This window comes from Falco punctatus (assembly GCF_963210335.1).
Source record: "Falco punctatus genome assembly, contig: scaffold_49, whole genome shotgun sequence".
Classification (NCBI taxonomy): domain Eukaryota; kingdom Metazoa; phylum Chordata; class Aves; order Falconiformes; family Falconidae; genus Falco; species Falco punctatus.
Window position 1 is genome coordinate 733,715 of NW_027660175.1, and position 19,022 is coordinate 752,736.

Consider the following 19,022-nt stretch of genomic DNA (forward strand, 5'->3'; position numbering starts at 1 on the left):
CTAGGACTGTAGCAGTATCATTCAGTAACGCAACAGTAGCTTTTACCTTCATGACCTTTCATTCCAGTAGCATGACTTGCACAGGGTCGTTAACTTGCAAAGAAACAAGCTCACTGATTCACCCGCTTTCGCAGCAAGCTGACAGCACCACAATTATCTGATGCTTTGATTCTGAGACACCAGAACAGTCTCTTCGTGCAAGGGATCACAGCACTAATGGAACCTGCTTCAATCACCACCGCAGACTATTGGAAGCACCACTGAGAACCCAGCTGTGCCACAGCACTAACTCCAATGCCAGCAACGCGGCGACCTCGTTGAAGCTCGGCAGGGGATGCTCAGGTACGTTTTCAAAAGGACTTCACCACATACGTGAGCAACGGTCAGTCGCTGGGGAAATACTTCACAAGCTGGTGACGTACGGAATTAGACAATTGCGGCAGCGTCAGGGCAGTGTAGGGTACGGGTGTATTTCCTGCCCCTTCTCACAGCGTTATAGGGCCAAGGCTGGGGACACGCACCCTTCAAAAGCCACCTGGTCCATCTCCCCACACCAGAGCTGGCTCAGCTCCAGACCCAAACTGTTTTTGCAAGAGGTTTCACAAGTACTTAAAAGCACTAACAGTTCCACCCCTGCCCTCAGCAGCCTACGCCAGCTCTGCGCTAGAGTTAAAGGGTGTTAGTTCTTCCTGTGTCTGAACTCTGTTTCCCTTTACATCTCACCCCAGCCCCAGGGGACACAGAGACAGCTCTGGCTGATGCCTTAATCACACCCCTCTGTAAGGTCTGTTCTAGAGGAGTAAGTGACGGGGTGCCTGGTTAGCACACCCACCCCAGGCAGGCGGCATCGGGAGCTGCACACGGGGGACACTCAGACACCCCGCCAGAGCAAAGCCGGCTGTGCAGTCCCAGCCACTGCCTTCTGCAGAACAGAGCCAGGCAATCCCCCCCCATCCCGGCTGTCTGGCGTTTAGCAGCAGGAAGGCAAATCAAATTACCAAAATCATGTTACTGCAGAGATGAGCAGAGCAGTCTCCAGATGTATGGCGTGGCGTCGCTGCGCTGGAACTATCACCTTGCCCCCACTGAAATCAGTGGTAAAACTGCTGCCATAGGGCCAGGAGCCATTACCCCCAGCAGCGCTTTTGTTGATGAGCTGATAAAAGCTCTGCTTCTCATCACTCACTGGCTGCCCTGAAGTTTTCCTCAGTGCTTTTAATTAATTTGATATTTTTATCATTGTTGAAGCAGCAAGCACTTTGATTTAGGAATTGCATACAGCAGCAAACTCCCTTCAGCAGAACTGATCCAGACTCCCCCACAGCTGGGATTTCTGCTCCCATCCCCACCCCCTCCTGGAAGGGCCCTAAGGCAGCCAGCCCAGGCACAGACACGTACCTATTGCTCTAACACAGGCGCTGACAGCCAGCGCCTCACCCACCACCCAGCACCTCGCCTACCACCTGCTCAGCTGGGGTTTAAGGTTGTCAACACAGATGCTGCCCCATCCAAGACAAAAAGAATAATCTCTTTTTCTAGACATCTCAAATATTAACCCTAGAATCTGCAGAAGGGCTTTTGCTTTTCCTATTTGGAAGGTAAAATACTAGGAAGGGAACTGCAGCAAGCAACCTGCATGATTTAATACCGCATTTCAGGAAAGTGTTTCACCTTCAGCAAGTCATTCTGAATTGGCAATTTTGTACTCAATCTTGCAGCTAAGCCCTCTAAAATAAAAGCTATGGGCAGCCCATATGAATTTAAAGCACCTGTTATCTGGGTACTTCACGTCCTGCACTGTTTCGATCCTCAGAAACTCATTAGCAAATGAAGAATGTTATTTGCTTTTATTGTTGTTGTTCTTTTGGCCACACTACTGTAACAAAGGCAAGTCCAATTGAAAGCTACCTGCCTTATTAAGTCTTGGCATGCCATATTTACTTAGCTCCCTCTTTCAGGTGCCGGGTAGGCAGGGGAGGATGCAAGTTCAGATCAGCAGGAGGATAAAGAAAAAAGGAACTTCAACAACTGGAGCTACTTGAAGGAAGTAAAAGGAAGTAATTGTCAAGTCGTTGTCATTGCTAAGGAGCAAATGGATCAACAGCAATGCAATTAAGAGCCCAAGAAATAAATACCCCCCAAAAGCAAGCACTGGCAGCCTTCCCAGCTCCCTTGCTGGTGAGGGGCACTGGGACCACCTGCACAGCAATGCACAAGGGATTTCTCCATGGACCTGAGGGCAAGGCTAAAGCAGCAAGGATTTGGTTTCACAGAGACAACCACGACCTTGAGAGAGAAAGATGCCTCTTGCCATTCACGCAGATGCACATTATGCTCCAAGCCCCCTCTCCAGGGACACCGTGGGACATGGCATCCCGTGCAAGGCTTGACTCAGCACTTCAGAGCGGGCTGACCCTTCAGCCACGCTCTACCACCCCACCAAAGTGGGACCTTGCACCAGGCTGAATGCAGCGTCAGCCCAAACAGGGGGAAAGCCAAGGCAGGAGGGGTGCTAGGCAGAAGCTGGCTGCTTGTGTCGCTGTGGACCCATGGTCCCTTAAGCTTTTGAAAGCTGAATTGCCCCCCTGGGGGGGGAACGGGTTGCAGTCTCCCCTGCAGCACTGCCTCGTGCTACCGGGACACTACCTCTGCTACATGCTTGCTTACAGCCTGGGCAACTGTTGAGACCAGTTCAAAATCTCGTTCTGCTTCGCAACTGCAAACCCTTAGCAGACTGTTTAAGACCAGGTTTCTAAATAAACATGCCCGGATGACAGAGGGGTTGCATCCGATCTATGCTTTAAAGTTTGTTGTGTTTAGACACAGCTTCAGGCTATAGGTTTTCATGCAAATACGACTTCATCCTTCATACAACTCCCCTCTCAATTTCAAGGAAGATACAGACAGTTGTACGATGGTTCCCCTTCTCGTGCTCCCCTGTGACAAGCAGTAAATTACAAGCTCTGGCCTTCCAGGTATCACCACTGGCACCTGAACTGGCACCCACTGAGACTGAAGCAGCTGCTCGTCTTTGGTGCTGTTTCAGGCTCTTTGTAAACTCAGGCTAACAGTAATTACTGTCACAGCAATATCAACCCTAACTGCCCAGAACCCCAAACTCAGATGTCAGTTTCCCTGCATAACCTATCCCAAACGCTTCACTGAACTCCTTGCAGCAGCCAACTTGCACAGAAAAGATCCTTGTAGCATGAGGTAACACGGCAAGCCAAGCAGGGAAAGCTCCCGCTGAAACCCTGATATCAGAAAGGCTGGAAAATAAGGGCCATGACAAGAGAGGAGAGACCGGAGGATGAAGATCTGTTTGCAGCAGAGGGGGTGCCCCTGCGCCTGCCCCCCTCACCTGCCGGTTCGCAGGAGTCTTTGAAATGAGTCACTTGGCTTCACGTTCATGTGGCGCCGGGCCATTTGCCTTGGTCTTCTGCCCCTTTCCTCCTCACAAGAGTCATCTTAAAAGTATTTGTGGAATAGCTTCTGTGCACAACAAAACATCTAACAGGGCTGGGCTGAATTTTAAAGGACTTCATTTCAGTAATGCAATAACTCGCTGTCCTGTCGTATTCCATAGTAATCAATGTGCATTAATTCAGTCTCCACCGAGCATCAGCAATGAATTTCACAAACCTCACAGACTGAACTTGCATTGCCTGAAAACAGTGTACTGCTACAGTGAAAAGAGCAAGAGGACAACACAGAATAAGCTCTGCTATGTTTTTATGTGCTTCTTACTTCCTTCTTCCTTTACAATAAACTATTAATAAGCCTGTAGGACGCACAAATGGAAGTATTTCTGTCTGTTGTTTATCTGCCAGTCAGTGCCACAATGGTTTCCAATTCAGCAGAGGCTGTCAGACCATAACGCAAGAACGCACGGGAACAGGGGCTGGCACGAGAACACCCACGCTGTACAACTGGAGCCATAAAACAGAAACGTGCAAATCAGAAGCAGCAAGAGTAACAAGTTGGAAATGTTGCCCAGCAGAAAAATTAGCAGTTCATTTATAACACAAGTGCCAATAAACCAAGAGGCACACCAGCTATTTCTTTACTGACAGTCCAACCACGTGGCACGTTCCCAAATGACTGCGAGACAGTAGGAAACTGCTCATTTTCCAAGAAAGGGCTACGTGGCATTTCAGCCACTAACAACTCACATGGCCCTATTACTTAGGGCTTAGCCACAATTTTACTCCTTTCAATCAGGAGTGACTTCGCTGAAGTCAGACTTACCCCAGGGAAGAACAGATTCAAAGCAAGAGAATTATACAAACCAACTCCCCATCAGGAAGACCCGCATCCCAGTTCACTGGGTTACCCACAGTCCCTGTGGATCGTGCAACATCAGGGATGTAGGGGTTGTTCAAAGGCAGCACTCCTGAGCCTTCCACAACTAACACAGATACTCTGCAGGCAAGCAACTGCAAGCCCAGCGCAGGTGGCTTTACAGAACCATTTCCGAAAGCCTGCCTCTTGGCCAAGGGCTTTGCAAGGTGCTCTGCACATCCTGACCATGCTACTGATGCATTTCTAGCTGAGCGACAGCACTGCGGGACTTTGCTGACTCACACTCCATCAAGTATGAGACAAAATTCTAATTTGTACAACATTCTGGTTCTGCTGTATAATCCCCATGTGCTCCTCACCAAGCGGCCCACATCCCTCCCCCAATGCCCTGCAAGGAGCACAAAACCCAGTTCGGCAGAAACCGCCGTGGTGTCGCTGAAGCTGTGCAGAGGACCTTGCTGGCACAGCTCCCTAATGCCACACACTCACCAGTTCAAGGGCAAGACAAGGGACAAAGTACTGGACATGAGTGCTCCTGGGGGTTCTCTCACCCTACTTCTATTTGGGGTGATGTTCATCTGTTGCTCTGCTGCTTCTCTCTAGTTGAAGAGCAGCAATTTGCCCTTCATGGGAACCAATTTACTTCCACACCCAAAATGAATGCTAATTCATACTAATAAATCGCATTTTAAAGGAAACAGAGTCCTCTGCAAAGCCTACCTCGGTGAGATTAAGGTCTTGTGTCACTTGGGCAGTATGGAGAACTGCCCTAGCCCAACATCATTTTAACCTTCCATACGAATGACGTAAAACCATTTCTCAGTCCCTCCCCAAAGCAACAGATCATTTCACAAGCTCAGGGAGCCAGGGACCGCAGGGCATTTCCTCTCTAGTTTGCTACAGCCACGCTGTTTGAGGATAGGACAGGGCATTAAACTAAATCTAAGCAGCGAACGCAAGATGAGAGAACAGCTGTGCCCAAAGGGATCCTGCGCCTCTGGCCTGGTGCGGAAACGCCAGCTGGCTCAGAGCGACCCCCTCACCTTGCATCACCCACAAAGTCACACAAAGAACCCTGCCAAGAGGCAGCAGAGTGCTGGTGCAAAGAATCAGCCTGTCTGTCTGTGTTCCCCTGTAGGACAAGGCCTCAAGGACAAGAGTCCAAGTACTGATAGCCTGATGAATAGAGACTTGTTAGAACTTGCAGGGCACAAGCCCTGGGAGCCAAGGAACAAGCTAACTGCAGACCCCTGAGCCGTTACAGCTGAGGAGGCAGCCAGGCGGACAGAGAAACAAGTAGCCGGATAAGGGAACGGATGGCGCCGATATGTAACTTTGTTAATCAAGAAAGCCGCCTAGAAAGAAACCCCCTAATTTTGGAATAGAAACTGTTGCTATGTCAAGGTAAACTAATAAGTTCCTATTGTTTTAACGGTGTGCCTTAAATGTCAACCAATCAGTGTTTTTTACGCTTAAGATTTAACCAATCAGTGTGTAATATGTAGAAGGTAGAAACATATGTAATTGTAAGAAAATCACTAATAAACCGACAACTTGCTTGCATCAAGCTGCATCCCGTCTCTTCATTCACCGCAAATTGGTGACCCCGACATGATCTGGTGAAGGATCTGACGTGGACGGACTCTCGAATCGCCTAACTGAGCGACATGCAACGGATCCCACAGAACTTTGAATGATCCACTGAAAGGAAGCGGGAGCCGGCCTGAAATCCCTCCGGAGTTGAGAGGTGAGCTGTGGGAAATCCGTAATGGGGAATCAGGTTTCATCCCCAGAAAGAGACGTATATGAGCTTATGAAAGGTCTCCCTAACAAACATAAGGAAAGTATTTCTGGGCATGACCTTAAAGCAATGCTTAAGTGGGTGCAAGTAAATATGCCTGCAGTGACCGCAACTACAATTTTCACGCAGGAACTTTGGGACGACACAGGGGTGAAATTGTGGGATTCTGCGACAAAAGGCAATACCGAGTCCCACCGTCTGCTCTCTTCGTGGAGAGTTATTTTTGAGACTCTGAAAGCACAAAAAGAAAAGGCAGAGGAAGGAGAGGAGGAGGAGGAGTCGCAAGCTCCTATAGCCCTGTCCTTGTCAGCCTCTAAATCACAGTGCTCCAAACCCCTGGGTGTTAATGCAGTGGAGTATCTGCCAGAAGAAGACCCCTTTGACCCGGGACCGGTAGAGCCTGAACAAGAACCTGATTTATACCCTCCTGATCTACGTGATGTGTGGGCAAAAATAAAGAAACAAGCCTTAAAGGAGGGGGATCTAGAAATGGCTAAAACTATAGTTGCTCCGGTCTTGTATTCTCAGGGTCGGGCATGGGGAGCACGATGGGAGGCTCTTTCTTTTTCGGTTGTTAAAGAACTGCGCCGCACGGTTACGGAACGTGGTATTTCTTCTCCCTGTTTTATAAGTCTGTTATCTTCTGTGTTTGATGCTTATGTCATGACTCCTCATGATTTGAAATCTTTAGCACGATTGCTGCTAACCCCGACTCAGTACACGTTATGGGAGTCGCACTGGAGAGGGGGACTGCAAGCACTCCTGCTCACGTACGTTAACCATAATGATGCTGCATCAGCTGCACTGGCAATAGAGCATCTTACGGGCACCGGTGCACGTGCTGATCCGGTAGCGCAGGCTCAACACTGCCCCCGTGCGGCTCTCGAGGCAATTAGAGAAGAGGCGAAAAAGGCTTTTTTCCAGGTTCCTGACGTACAAACGCCACAAAAAGCCTTTACTAACATCACTCAGGAGTCTCGAGAACCTTATATGCAGTTTATTGGTAGACTAAAACAGACTTTGGAACGTCAAGTAGATAATGCGGAAGCTCGGGATATATTGTTAACAAAACTAGCTGTTGAAAATGCTAATGTTGATTGTAAAAGGCTACTGAAGTCTCTTCCCAACCCGAACCCCGCTCTGGTGGAAATGGTGGAAGCATGTAACCGAATCGGTACGGTTGACCACAAGTTTGAAGCTATGGCTGCTGCTTTTGCGTGGTGTGGGGAATTGCTATGGTTGTGGTAAGCCTGGTCATCTAAAGAGAAATTGTCTTGCTCGGGCTGCGGGGAATAAACAACAACCTCCTGGTCCTGGATTTTGTCCGAAATGTCAGAAAGGGTGTGATTATGCTAATCGATGTTGACCTAAGTATGACTTCCAGGGACAACCGATACAGGGAAACCAACCGCGGAGCGCGGGGCAGCGATGCGCACAGACACAAGTGCCACAGCTGACATTTCAACAAGCTCAGAGAGAAGCACCGACACCTCAGCTCTGTTAATTGGTAGGTCTTCCACAACATTGTCTGGTCTCTTTGTTTTACCGGGTGTTGTTGACTCTGACAGTGTGGACGAAATCAAAATCATGGCATGGACTCCATTTCCACCTTGTACGATACCTCAAGGTAGTAGAATAGCGCAATTGATTTTGATCCCGGCAGGGGTAAGCTCTCTTACCACTGATCACCCTCTGCAGAGGAGAGGAGGTTTTGGTTCTACAGGGTTGCCTCACATTTTGTGGGCACAATCTATTTTTCCACAGCGACCTATGTATCAGTGTACCCTTATTTACAATGACCAACAAATAGCACTAAATGGGATCACTGACACTGGAGCTGATGTAACAGTAATTTCTCAAGCCAAATGGCCTCCACAATGGCCACTGACTAATGTCTCTCAGACACTGGCTGGGATAGGGGGCACCGGTAACAGTCGTCAGAGTTTGGAACTAATTCGAATTCAAGGACCAGAGGGACATGTGGCTTCTGTTAAACCTTTTGTGCTGCCTGTCCCTATGGTTTTGTGGGGACGTGATGTATTGTCACAATGGGGAATGTCCATCCGTACACATTTTTAGATGGGGCCATTGAAGTGCGCGACACCCTGAAAATAACTTGGAAGACTGATGTTCCTATTTGGGTGGATCAATGGCCCATTCCTTTGGAAAAACTTCACGCACTTCAAAACTTAGTCTCAGAACAACTGTCCCAAGGACACATTGTACCTTCTACTAGCCCATGGAATTCACCTGTTTTCGTTATTAAAAAACAAACTGGCAAGTGGTTCTTGCTCCATGATCTTAGAAAAATTAATGATGCTATGGAAGATATGGGAGCCCTCCAACCCGGGCTCCCGTCCCTGACTATGATCCCTTGACATTGGCATCTAAGTGTCATAGATCTTAAAGATTGTTTTTTCAGTATCCCGTTACATCCAGATGATGCCCCGAAATTTGCCTTTTCATTTCCAAGCATCACCATGCAAGCTCCATTGCAGAGATATCAGTGGGTTGGACTGCCACAAGGTATGAAAAATAGCCCTACAATGTGTCAATGGTATGTTGCAAAAATACTCAGTCCTGTCCGAAATGCTATGCCTACTGTGTTATTGTATCATTATATGGATGACCTTTTAGTGGCAGCACAACATCACGAAGTCATGGAGAAAGCTGTAGCCCTTGTCACAGATGCCGTGAATTCGGCAGGTCTCTCTATAGCACCAGAAAAGGTCCAGAAGTTTCCCCCTTGGAAATATCTGGGTTGGCGAATAAGGAAAAGGTGACAAAAGGAACTAGTTGTTAGGCCATGTCCAGATATTTTCAGCATCATATTGTCTTCTGAATGTGGTGCCGTTTGCTCTATACCTGTCACTATGGCTATCACCAAGTGTTATTAGAAGCGAGTCAGGGACTGCACATGTGCTAGTGCAGATCCACCTTCACAGTTCCAAAGGAAACAACTCCATAACGACAGATTAGTGAGAAAGCAGGAATAAAGGCATTTTTATTTTGTATAGATATATCTGTTTTCAGAAAGGAATTCAGTTTATTAATAAAACTATTTTTGTTGAAGTTTAGCAGCAGATAGATAAAATTAGCTGGAGGGTTACTTACTTTCAAGTAGATCCAGTGTTCCACTCCTCTCCTGGCAGAAAAGAAAAGTACCTTCAGGTTTTCAAGGCACAGATTGTGTATTTCGTGTGGTATGAACTAATTTCTTTTAACATTCAGCTGTGCAACTCACCAGTTCCAAGAACTGCGTGTTATAGTTTGCATTCTGAACAAAGCTAAGTACCTTCCCTTCCAGGGCTCTTTTGTCTTCTAAATGCATCCTCCTTGGTTGTATTTCATCTTACTGTGTTCTCACTGCTTCTCTATAAATGAACATATTAATCCTTAATTTTCTAGGTTTCTTGCTCCATTTGCCAAAGAAGCATTTTCCTTCTCTCAGGAGCTGCAGATGCAGATTACCACTGTGCCAGCTTCTTCCTGTCTGGAGTGGTTTGGCAAAAGGAATTAGTTCAGGAAAGTTCATAAACGCCTATTTTTTTTTCACTTCTACTACACTTCACAGCTGTCTCACTGTGCTCTTGTCACTTTTCTTTCGAGTATACTTATGAAAACCCATCACAGCAGCTGAGGTCTGCAGGGTTGGAAAGCTGACCTTCCAACACAAGGGGCAGAAATACGGGAGGCAATCTTTCTCCCATCAAATAACAGTTCCTCCACAACTCTTTCACTGTTTGGGATATCCCTGAGAAAATGCAAAACCTCAATTTTGGCTTGTTGCAGCATTCACAACGATGGAGAAAAAGCTGTCAGGATTCACTTGTCAGCAGCTTAGGAGCTGTGGAACTTGAGGTCCATTTGAAAATGCTTCAGTTATTTGTATGCAGTAGACCTAGATGCAAGGGCATTAAAATCTGGCATGAAAGCCTATATGAGCAGGATATGCTCTAGTCTGAAAGAAGACAGGTTTGGATTGAGATAAAATGAAACACAGACAACTAGAAAGAAGTACAAGTGCAATACTGCTGGTTGACTTCATGTTTAAAAACATGGCCCATCAGTGCAGAGAAAAACTAGTCTGTAGCATCCAATTAGAGCTGCTGCATTTTTCTAAGCTGTCCGGCTTATTCTGCATCCAGGAAAAACTGTTCACAGAAATAGTATATTCCCTTTTTTATGTATCACTTCAGGAGAAAAGGAAAAAAAAAAACCAAACAACAAAACACGCAAAACCCCAAAACTGTTGCTATAGAGGTATCATCTATAGAGATAAAGAAGGCCTAAAATGAAGCAAGAATTCATAGAATCACCTTTCTAAATCTTCAGCTGCTCAGTCTTGAAAATATGGGGGAAGAAAGCTGAAATGCATGTGAGTTAGCATGCGGTTGCATAAAGCTATCCATGAGATCAACTAGGACTCTAGGAATTTCCAAAGAAGTTGATCCCACCACATCTGCTTTCTCCCTACCTGTGAGAAAGGACATCGTGAAAATCAACCTTCAGACAGATAAGATTCCTTCCCCCTTTGAGTACTGCATCGTCACAGAGAGCCCAGCACCCCCAGAACAGCAAGAGAGATGAAGGAACCGGCACTTACTGCCACAGAGCATTTCCAGTCGGTTTGATTCTGCAGGTCAGCTACAAGCAACAGCATCCAACTCATGTTCAAAGAGCTCCAGCTCTACGTCTTATTGAACAATGGAAGTGGTGCACTCTGGAAACTCTAATTTAGATGTCCCACTATATATGCTGGTAAAAGCATATAGATAGATAGATAGATAGATAGATAGATACACACACACACTGATTATTCAGACATAATCTGGGGTTTGCCTCACACCTCCTGCAATGAAGCCACTGATACTTACCTATCGTCACACATACAGGGCATTGCAAACCATCCTTGAAACAACTCAACAGCAACTAGTAGACTCTGTATTAAAACTGTAGCAGTATTAATATTTGATGTCTTCACAGCAGTAAAGATTTATTTATTTTTTAAAAAGCAGAAAAGTCTGAGAAAGCCATTATTTGTCACGGGATGATCCAAAGGCTGTTAATCTCCTGTCTACACCTTAAAGAAAGAAAAAAGGAGAAAAATCTAATTTAAACAAGTGTTATTAGGGATAAAAATTCAGACTGATGTTACATTAAATTATTTGGGAGGCTGAGGTATCCAGCCATGGTCTTCAGTATAAAAGAAAATTATAGGGTCTATCAACTAGAGAAGCGGTGCTCTGAGCCTATGTGCTGGCATGCTTACAGTTTTTTTAATGTCTGGCAGGATGTTTTACAAACTAAACTCAGCAAGGTGACGATTCCACCACAAGGTGCTTCAGATGGTTTTGCTAATAATTTCGATCAGCTGAAATGGAGAAAAACGTAACTTCATTTATTTGGCTTTTCCAGAACCTGTCAAGTCTGAGCAGAACCATTAATTTCTCCCTTCTGCATCTCTCCCACCTTCTTCCAGAAAAGACGCACTTCAATTTTATTTTTTTTCTACAAGTATTCTGCATAATCAGCCTTTGTTCCCAAAACAAATTTCGGTCATTCTTTGTTTTTTTCCTTTGCTAGAAGGAAGTGCCATTTCTTGAGAATGTTCATTGGAGGCTGGTACTGCTACTGCTGCAAACATGGAAGTGCTAACCACCATCTATTGGCTTTTGTTTTAAGAGCCTTTTAACCAACTTTGTTAATGGACTGAATGCAATTTAGGTATGGAACTTGGCTAAAATGTAGCTTCAATTGGCTATTAAAATTTAAGAGCCAACTAAGACAGCTAATTACAAAAAAAGCTCCAGTGATAATCTTAAGCAGAATTAGTAATAGCAAATGACAGGCTGTCTAGTCTTATTCCCAAAGGGAAAGAAACTCTTAACTAAGAAGTCAACCAGACAACGTGCAGAAAACCTAATTGCATTACTGCTATTATGGCATCCCAAATCTGGCAGCTCACTAGGATAAAACAGTGAGTAAAGTCTGTCAAACTACTCAGGAAAGCAACTGACCCTTCTTAATGCTAGCTTTAACTAACATCGGGAATTATGTTAATATTTTATATTAACTTATTCCTGTAAAAATTAGCAAAGCAGCACCATCTAAAAAATATCTTATACCCATCCTGAATTTGATTCAAAACATATGTTTTCAAAACATAACCTTGGCGTTCATTCAACATTTTATGCTATAACATATTTATTTCAGTAGCGATTCAGCCATAAAATCAAGCAAGCATAGCACTGGGCATCCACACAAATACACCACCCACTGGCTCATATGCATTCGTTTTGGTTTGCCGAACTTCATAAAGCAGTCTCCCTGATAAGAATAATGTTCATGCCCTAACAATTTTTGGTTGGTTTTTTTTTTTTTTTTTTTTTTTTTGCAGTATCTAAATGTAAAGTAGTGGTATTTCACACCAAAATTAAACACTGCATTTTTTTACTTACAACTCTGAAAACAAGACTCAAAGCCAGGCAAGGAAGTACTTTTAAGAAAGGTTTTGGTAGGTTACATGCTTCTCAACTATGAAAAAAAGGTAAACCATTATTTTGTTATGAGAAGCACATGCAAGTCAAGCTTTCACTGGAACTAGACACTTTACAAAATTATTAACAATTACAACTTTTCACTAACATAAAAAGAAAACCTGAGGGGGCAGTTGAGAATGGACCTTGGATTTTGGTTTGTTCTTTTCTTTGCCCTGGGCTCTATGTCTGAAATGCTGGTCTCCTCCTTTCCAGAGAAAATCTGAATAATTAGAAAAGTGACACAAACACAAATACTATGAAAAAAATAACTAACATTCACTACCTGTTCTCCAAATAATTGTTTAAACTTATTTTGTAACAAACTGGAATGCAAGGACGTGATTTTTGTCTTACGTTCTCTTTTTTCAATTCAAACACTCGAAAAATATTTAAAAGGTGTCTCTACCATTTCAGACTTCCTCTTGGTGTACATCTAAGTGGCCCTCAATAGGACTTACTCAAAATTAGAAGAAATCAGATGCAACACCACTGTTCTTTGTAAAGTACCCACAACAAAAGTAAATAAAGCTTTATTTCTACATTATAAAGCAGAAAAAAGCACTTTAGTTTGCCTTTAAGATATGGATTTGTGTGTATAAAGAAAACACATCCTCACTTCAAAGTTGGCAAAACTTTGCATTCGTATTGAAGTATTCGTAAATTATGCAAATATTTTAATAAAAAATCTAATTAATAAACATCTATTTTAATAAAACATCTATTCTTCAAAACAGGTACAAACAACATTAATGTTTTCAGGATTCATCACTTTAAAAGGAAAGAAATAGATTCCAGTGCTACGGTAACCAAAAAAAAAGACAACCCAGAGGTAAGCCAAAGAGCAGCTTAATTTGTTGTTCCATCTATAATTTACTTCTGGACTCCCCTTCTGGATGCTGTGCCTTTCTTGGCTTTGGTGAGGTCATCTTCCGCCTTCTGGTAGCTACTGCATCAGCAATTCAAACAACAACAACTAAAAAAGACAAGCCTTTCTAAAAAATAACAGAAACAGATCAGAAGAAAATACGTATAGTCTTAAAGAGGACAGATCGACTCAAATCATGCATTTAGTTTTGACGGGGGGGGCAGGTGGACACATGATAGGGACTCAGAAGAATTTACCACAACTTCTGGGCACAACATTTTTTCCTGAAAAACATGTTGTACAATTCAGCTTCTCAAAGGGTAGCATTGCATACCTTGGAGCCAACTTAATAGCTCAGGTCCACTAAAGGATGAAGAATCAGCTCCTCTTCAAAACCTGAACCCCTCCTTCCTCCCCATGCACCAACTTTTAGTTCCGCATTAAGCCATTTTTGGTGCTCTTTAGCCCTTGTGCTAAGCTGATCCAGCTCCACAATCTGGCAAAGAACTGTTCTTTTGTCTAATAGTTTAGCGAGCTGCAGCATCTTAGAGCATTCGGAATGAAGCTTATACAAGGGGAGGTGGAAGGCACACCGGCAGAAAAGAGGAAGATTTTTGTTTGGCACTGTTGAGCTGTTAAATCAGCTCAGCTATCAGTGCAACTTCACCCACACATTTCAAGCTACTATTTAGTAACAATTTAATATATATATATAACTATTATAACAATTTATTAACAAGTGTAACAAACAGTGCCATCTAAGTAAGATTCCTAACAAACTCGGCAGGCAGGTTGTTCAAAAAGACCATACTCAAATGCAGCAATAAAAAACTCCCTGCACTTTGCTTCTTTCCTGCCCACTAACAGGGAAAAGGGGGAAAAACCCAACAAAACACCACAGCTCATTTCTGTAAATCACATTCAACTGTAGTACTTTGAGAAAAAAAATATTACTTACCATAAAAATTGCTGCCATTTTCACAAATGCAGTAACAGTAATATGTTTTTCATCTCTTAGCCACAGTATTATTTGGTTTACATTTTTTTTTATCCTGACTTCCCCCTTGAAGTCAGTATGCCTAACTATTTAAGTTCTTGCTTGTAAAGCTATATGTAACTCTACAGTTCCTGTTAACCTTTTAATCTGGATTACTGACAAAGAAAAAAAGATAAAATTGAGTTTCACGGAAGTCTGTAAGAAAGAAGCTGCTTGCGTAAGGCAACAGCCTTTGAGCCCCCTCCCCACAAACGTTTCGTGTGGGAGAAACGCCAGCTCTATTCCTGAAAACAGGAGAAGTCTTGTGTGGGCAGCACCGAATGAGGACACAAAGCTATTACAAGGAAAGGAGAGAGTTTGTATAAAGCAGCTTAAACTGAATTAGGTTGAAACAGCAATTTAAATGCGGAAGAACTCTATAGGCAAAACCAAACCAGATGGTGTCACTGCACAGCTTGCTTTGAGACTGGAACAAAGTTCAGCAGAGGCATAGAGTCTCACAGGCTCTAGAGGAATTACTAGGCAAGTTGACCATGATATCTGTGTAAACATTATTGTAAAGCAACTTTAGAAAAGAAGCCCAGCAGTACCATGTATAGTTTTGGGCTCTATCCTTCAAGAAAGTTCTGAGAAAAATGGAGGTAGGGGAAATACCAGGAGTGGTGATCATGGTTTCTAGCTTTAGAAAAAGATAGATAAATTGAATTTAACCATTTATCTGAAGAAAGGAAAAAATTGGAGAGAGATGTGATGTGCAAATGTGTACCACACGTGCAAAAGGTTGCTGCATAAAGCGAGAGCAATTTTCATGTCCACAGTGGATAGGACAACTAATAAGCTTAAGGGAAATTTGTATTAGCTACTAAAGATATCAAAAGAAGATACTCAGCCTTATGAAATCCTTTTTAGTAGTAAGGACAGTAAAGTATTACAAGTGGTGTTGACCGGGGCTGTTTTAAAACCTTAATCATAGAGGTTTTAACAGAAAATATTGGCACCCGTGTAGAGAGATAAGCCTGTCCTTAGGCTGGTGTATAGAGCAGGTGACCTCTTGTCGTCCCTTCTCCTCCTGTTCTCCAAATCTACATACACTGTTCTAGAAACACACATAAGTGTTATAAGTAAAAGAAATAAAACTGTACCTGAATCAAAAAATGAGAGTTTTTATGAAATGACAGAAGTTCCTTTGGTAAAAATAAGCAGACAGAGGAGTCCCCAAGTTTCCCACTCAGCTGCCTGTTTTGATGGAAATGAAGACAGTGAGAGATTCTGAGCAAGAAAACGCAGCTAATGAGCAGATGAAATCAGGTATGATTTAGGTGATAATGGTGACTTCTAGGTTACATCATAGGCTAGCATATTTGAAAACATACATTTTTAGTCATACAGATTTTTAGACTCTAGGCAAACATCAGCAAGTGAAAAATCTCTATTGCAGGCGTGCTGGAGGTTAGCAGCTGCATCACTTGCATATGCTGAATTTACACCTGACAGAGACTGAGTACATGCCAGTCTCTGTGTAATGGCTGAAGAGTTCCAGGAATTCTAGTTAATACAAGCTCTTGAACTAACCATCATTAAAAAGCACACCTAATACCTTTCACCCTCAAAAGAAGCATATGCATCCAAGTGCATTGATCACACACCACCAGGTTTCCTTTCTTTAAAAAAAATAACCTAATGTGTGTTTACACATGTGTATAATCTCACACATACACTCTGCTGTATGTTTATCTCTTTAAGAAATAAAGGTCAACAGATTGGGAGTGTTGGACCAGGCGCTGAAGAATTCTCAAGTGGTTTCTGGAAGAGATGTTCTCTAGACTCCACGTAGATGGAGATAGATCATCATTTCTGTATAGATACCCAGTGTGCTACAGCAGGACACCTATGACAGAACCGACGTTTCTTTAATGCTGGTAACTTCATGCCACGTACACTGAACTGCCACAGTTAAGCTGAGAAGTGATGAAGTAGGAATGAGAGGATCGCTATGACCTAACACAACTCTCCCCAGTCAACTAGATATGATCTTACATATGTCACTAGATCAGATAAATTAATCCAAGAATATGTTTTGTTCATAGTGTAAGTAACTAGTTGTGGACTTGTAACCACCAGAGGAGACAGATTTAGGACACTGTTCTTCAAAATTCCTCCATTGACCACAGCGTCACTTTTTACTTGCAAAATGTGTTTCAGTCATATTTCAGTTGTCTCTGATGGTACCAAATAACCAAGTCATGTTGCTGGATGGCTCCATAAGAGACTCTTTTCCTTCAACAGCCCCTTAAAAGGGTTCTACAATCATCAAACTGAAAAGGGAAAGCAAGAGAATAGAACCCATACAACTGCTATTTACATACGGAAGGAGTAAGGAAATGAGTAGCATTGGAAGCTGAAAGACTACACTCAGCGTCCAGCTGCAAACATCAAATGGGAACAGAAGCCAGGCTGTGCAGCATTTGAGGAGAGTTAAGCATCACACTAGTCTACCATTCCCAAACCAGTTTGGGCAGTTTGAATACGGTACCAAGGAAGAGCTACTTTTCTTTTAAGATAAAATAAGGCAGAGTATGTAGTCCTCTGACAAACCCTTTCCCAACTTGGCCAGGGAACACTGCACAGCTGATAAACCTTGTAGTATAACACTTCTTAACCAAGAAATCTTCAGTACTTTGAAGGCTGTTGAAGGAACTGCAAGGGCAACAAACAGTAGTTGTGCTTATTTGGCATTCTCTCAGCAGTTCTTTTCCTCTACAAAAAAAAAAAAAAACGGAAGTATGATTCAGAAAAAAAGAACAGAGAGACCAGAAGAATGCAAATATGGATGGGAACTCCAGGAAATATGATTGCGGGGTGGGGATGAGAGAGGGAAAAGTAAGTTTGAAGAGTTATGGGATGGGATTTGGTTTTCGGTGCTCTGTTCCTTCAAGCCCTCTGTTTCCTGCAACAAATGAAGCTGACATGTTTCAGTATTATCATATGGAAAAAGATCAGGACACAAGAACATATTGTTTGATGACTTTATGCCTGTGTATTTCCTAAAGATAACATCGAATCTATGAGTGCTGTTTTAAAAATTTTAATATAGAATTGTTCCAGATAAAACTGACTTACTTCCATTTGTAAAAATTGCTTTACTGAAGACATTCCAAAACACAATTGTACATACACATATAAATCAGCAGTCCCACACAGCATGCGTTTAAAATATCCCTCTTCACCTCCACAAAGCAATCTGAAGGAGGAACAAAATTTTAATTCAAATATATTGCTTGCAATCTTGAAAAAGGTTAGTACCCTGTAAAAATCTGAGTCACTGCAGTACAATTTTTCTTTCTTTACTGTAGAAAAATTTCACTTGCAAATTTTATATCCGAGTCTGAATTGCAACACTTGTTCAACATACTGCAACACATCTTCAGGTTACATACAAACAACAAAAAAGCAGACATCACATTCATGCTTAAATGATTTAGTTCTATATGTAAAGTCATTATACAAAACCTTAATCCATGAAAAAATTTCCTCAGAAGGTTTTTTGTTTTGTTTCTTTTGTTTTAACACTTTTTTATTAGCAGCAAACACAAGACAATCCTGTGAAGTGTAACAAGGAACTTAAATGTATTTACATTTTAAATGTGTTTAAATGCTAGAAGCATTCTGAAGACATTGTATAGAAAGAAACTTAAAATACAAAGGAAGACTAAGTACAAAACTGTTCTAAGCAGAGACAGGAGTAAACAGGAACACTCTCATACTTTACACCTTGGACATTAATGTTGCCCCTTTGTTATGAGTGGCACACGTTCAAGGTGCTTTTCAGCGAATGTGTCACTTGCAAATTGTCATGGAAAACCATTATTCAGGAAGAACCACAAAGATACATTTGTTCTGTACCTAATTTACTTTAACCTTCCTACCCACAATACTTCAGGAGCTTTATACTTTAAAAGCACTTTCTACCACCCCTCTTCTACTTTAAATAGCTTTTGAAGATCCTCAAACAATTTTGGGGCGGGCCATAAAAAGACAGATCACTTCATATCACGTTTGAACATACTTAATGAAAAATACAGAAGCAAGTTTGTCGATATTTCTGAGAACTAAGCACAGTATTTCTCGGCTTTAAAACCTAAATCTTGCTGTTAATTTCTAGATACAACATAGCAGCACATGCTTTTAATTTTAACTTCTAAAACCAGATCAGGTAACTCTCATACTAGAACATTTAACCTGCAGCGTTCCTGAGGCAGGGAAGGGCAGGCTAAGAATGGCACAGAAAGGGACAGAACTTTAGGTGACTAGTCAGAGAAACAGATACGCTGTTGTAAAACTGCTATCCACTTACTCCTGGAGCCTGTTACTGATAATAGTCAGTATCAACTCCTTCACAAGAAGGAAAAGATGAATAACAGACAATTAGAACTACTGTACAGCTACAGGTTTTGTTGGAAATGTCTGTATTAGGGTATAAAATTAAGAGGTAAAAAAAATCTACCTATAATGTGA

General features: G+C 42.7%; 1 long non-coding RNA gene across 1 annotated transcript in view; it reads left to right on the plus strand.

Annotated features, from left to right (window-relative positions):
• Positions 1-8,727, plus strand: part of LOC308057697 — a 46,099-nt gene extending 37,372 nt beyond the window's left edge. The window contains exon 2 of the long non-coding RNA XR_013925404.1: positions 8,496-8,727. This is a non-coding gene — a long non-coding RNA (uncharacterized lncRNA). The remainder of the gene's footprint in view (positions 1-8,495) is intronic.
• The last annotated feature ends 10,295 nt before the right edge of the window (positions 8,728-19,022 follow it).